Source organism: Numida meleagris, unplaced genomic scaffold (assembly GCF_002078875.1).
Source record: "Numida meleagris isolate 19003 breed g44 Domestic line unplaced genomic scaffold, NumMel1.0 unplaced_Scaffold458, whole genome shotgun sequence".
Lineage (NCBI taxonomy): Eukaryota > Metazoa > Chordata > Aves > Galliformes > Numididae > Numida > Numida meleagris.
The window spans coordinates 7,953-11,683 of NW_018364674.1; the positions used below are offsets into that span (position 1 = coordinate 7,953).

The 3,731-nt window shown below is 55.4% G+C and overlaps 1 pseudogene; it reads left to right on the forward strand.

Annotated features, from left to right (window-relative positions):
• Positions 1-3,116, forward strand: part of LOC110391684 — a 4,854-nt pseudogene extending 1,738 nt beyond the window's left edge.
• The last annotated feature ends 615 nt before the right edge of the window (positions 3,117-3,731 follow it).

Consider the following 3,731-nt stretch of genomic DNA (forward strand, 5'->3'; position numbering starts at 1 on the left):
CTACCCTCCCCCTCACCCCCCCTAATCTAACACCCCCAACTCCTCAGTGGTGCACCCCTAATGCTTTCCAGCCACACCCAATCCCTAAGTGCTCCTATCTAACCTTATCACCTCCACATCACTTCACAGCCCTTGAGATCCACAAACCCTTTGCAATCCACCTCAAAACCACAGCACCAGCCCAGTGGAACCCCCACACCTGACCCAACCCACTCCTGCCCTACACATCTCCTCACGGTTCCCTCTCCTCCCATTCCATCCCCCATAGATTCTCTATAGATCCCCCATGCATCCCCTGCCTGCCCCCCGCTTTTGGCTGGGACAGAATTGATTGCCTTCACCGTGTCTGCTGTGGTGCTGTGCTGTGGCTTTAGGAGAAAACCAATGGTGGTGACACACGGGTGGTTTAGCTGTTGCTGAGCAGTGCTGCACAGAGCCAAGGACGGTTCCGTTTCTCAGCTTCTCCACCGGTGCTGCCAGCGAGGGACTGGGGGCACCAGGAGCTGGGAGGGGACAGAACCAGGACAGCTGAGCTGCACTGGGCACAGATCCCATCCCATCTCCATCGCAGAGTGCACGGCATCGTGTGACAGCTGTAACTGGGAGGGGAGTTTTCTGGGGGGAGGAAGCCACTGCCCAAGGTGCTGTGTGCTCAGCACTCGTGTTGTGCCTCCCTTGTTTCTATCTATACATATCTATCTATAATTAAAGTCTCTGTTATTTCTCTCTTCCTTGTTTGTCTTCTGTGCATGTCTCCGGTTTGATGGGTGGCTCAGGAACCATTCAGCAGCAGCCCCTGAGCTGTGCCCTGAGGCAGGATGGCTGTGGGTGGCACGGTGTGTGGGAAGACACGGGCAGTGTCGCTCACCATTGTCCCCAACACCTGCAGGACAGGAGCACTGTTCTCATTAGGATTGCTGATGGCATTTGGACCTTGAGTGCCAGGTTCACCTCAATGAGTTCCCATGGGAAACCCCAGCTCTGCACTGCAGTCACGGTCGTCCAACTCGGGGCATCACTGCAGCCTGATGTCTTGCATTTGGCCTCCCACTGTGCAAGGCCACGTGCTGGCAGAACTTGGGGGACACTGTGTGACAGCTGAGGTGGAACAGTCTGTGTGGGGCCCCTCAGTGGGGCCAGATGTGCTGCTGTGTGCGTGCCACCCCATTGGGTTCAAAACATTGCCACTCCTTGGGGACCAAATTGGACACATCAGCAGGTGACATCACAGCATCCTGTCCCAAAAGGGAACTGAAAGCAGCTCTCTCACCACCCCTTGACCCCACTGCAGTCTCGCTGTCCCCAGGCTGATCCTGCCTCATGGCACCAGTGGCGCTGGGCCTCATCCTGGGTGAGTGACAATGGGGATGTGGTGCCACGGGGGTTGGTGGCCCACTGTGAGACCAGGATCGTGTCTCTTGCAGGTTGGTGTCTGGTGGCAGCCACCAGAGCTCAGCACGGCGAGTATGGGGACAGGGGGAGAATGAGGGCAGAGGGAGGGGAGCATGTTTAGGGGGCCTATCTGAGGGGTCGAGGAGGGTGTGCAGGGACAAGGCTGACTGGTGTCCCCTGTCCTATATGCCCCGACTCTCCCTGTCACTGCATCCCAGCCAGAGGGTGCCCCTGGGGGACACTGTCACCTTGCGGTGCCACCTGCCCCTGCTGTCTGCCTGGGTCTGGCTGTATCAGGACGGAGGTTGGACACACAACCTGTACAAGGAGAAGGAGCAGGATGTGGTCGACTTCTCCTTCATTAGCACAAGTCGGGAACATGCAGGGACGTATCGGTGACAGTACCACGTGTCAGAGCCATTGGGGATATCAGAGCAGAGTGATCCCGTGGAGCTGGTGGTGACAGGTGAGGGTGCTGGGGATAACGGGTGATTCCGGGCTGTCCCCATTGGGTGGTGTCTCATCTCTCTCCCCTCCCTGCACACAGATCGCAGGTACCCCCCAACTGGCATTTCCATCAGCCCCATGGAACGGGTGGGGATGGGGACAAATGTCACCATCCGCTGCTGGAACAGGGATGATGGGGTCACCTTCCTCCTGCACAAGGACGGGCTTTTGTTCCCTACCCAGCATCAGGACCTTGATGGTGGGGGCACAACCACCTTCATCATCTTTGGGGTGACCCCAGCTGATGCTGGCACCTATAGGTGCTCCTACTGACCCTGGGGTCACCCCTTTGTGTCCTCACCCCTTGGGGACAGTGTGACCCTGCAGCTGACTCCCACACCTGCATCCCCAGGTAGGTCTGAGCTCCCCACGTGTTTGTCCCTCGTGCCACCCATGGGTGGCAGTGTCACCACATCCCCTCCGCAGGGTGGTGGTTGCTGGGGATGGCATCACCCAAACACCCGGACTCCACAGGTGCCAATGGAGAATCCTGTGGGATCCTGGCTGTGGCAGTGGCAGGGGGCTGTGCCACCGCCCTCACCTTCGGCCTCGTCCTTATCATCTTCTTCCTCCTTGCTGCCCGCAGACGTCAGACATGGAGAACTGTGAACCCAGGTGGGGAATGGCTTAAATGGTTTCACCCCTCAGAGATGCCCCCTGCTGCCCATTCCACCCCAGTACATCCTCCAGTGCTCCCCATTTCCCTGTGCATCCTGTTCAGTTCCCCCTCACATTCTCCCTGCTGTCCCTCTGGGACCCCCCATAACACTGAGCCTCCTCCCTTCTCCTTTTTGATGCAGTTGAACCCAACAGGAGTTCCAAGGCCAATGAGGTCCAGGTAAGAGTCTGTGTGAGGTGACCTCAAATCACAACCTGACCCCTCACCCCTCCCCGCCGAACCACAGGGGGAACCCCAAACTCTGCCCGTGGTGAACACAGAGGAACTCCAGACTCCTATGGCTTACACTAACTTTATCTGATCTCCCGAATCTAGCCAGTGGGGAACCCAAAGTTCACACTGTGGTGAGTCCCTACATCCTTCATCTAAGCCCCAACGCACCCTGGGTACCTCGAAGCCCTAAACACACCAGAGACTCCATGGGCATCACAGAGCAGGAACCCAAAACACCACACATCAAAAAACCCTAACCCTAACCATAACCCTAACCCTAACCCTAAACCTGCCTTAACCCTAACCGTAATCCTAACCCTAAACCTAACCCTATCTCTAAACCTAACCCTAACCCTAACTCTAACCCTTTCCCTAACCCTAACTCTAACCCTAACCTTAACCCTAACCCTTACCCTAACCCTTACCCTAACCCTTACCCTAACCCTAACCCTAACCCTAACCCTAACCCTAACCCTAACCCTAACCCTAACCCTAACCCTAACCCTAACACCAAACCTAAACTCTAACCCTAACCCTAAACCTAACCCAAACCATAACCCTAAACCTAACCCTAACACCAACTCTACCCTTACCCTCACCCTAACCCTAACCCTAACCCTAACTCTCACCAAATGTCATGGTTTTATGATTTTCGGTTATTGGTATTCCACATCATAACATCATGTAGTGAATGTACCTGGTTCTCAGAAGAGAAGGACTGCTACATTCCCCACGGTACTTGGCTCCTCTGTTACCATTTTGCAGCCAGAGGGAAAAGATAAAAGCTCGCAGTATAAAAACTTGCAGATCACGAGACCTCGTCCCTTTTTCTGCTGTCTCTTGTCTTGGCAGCACCTCGCTCTCCAGCCGTCTTATCTTCGGTAGTAGAGTAAGGCCTACCTTGATTTTGGGACATTCTCTCTCTCTGTATTGGATTTAT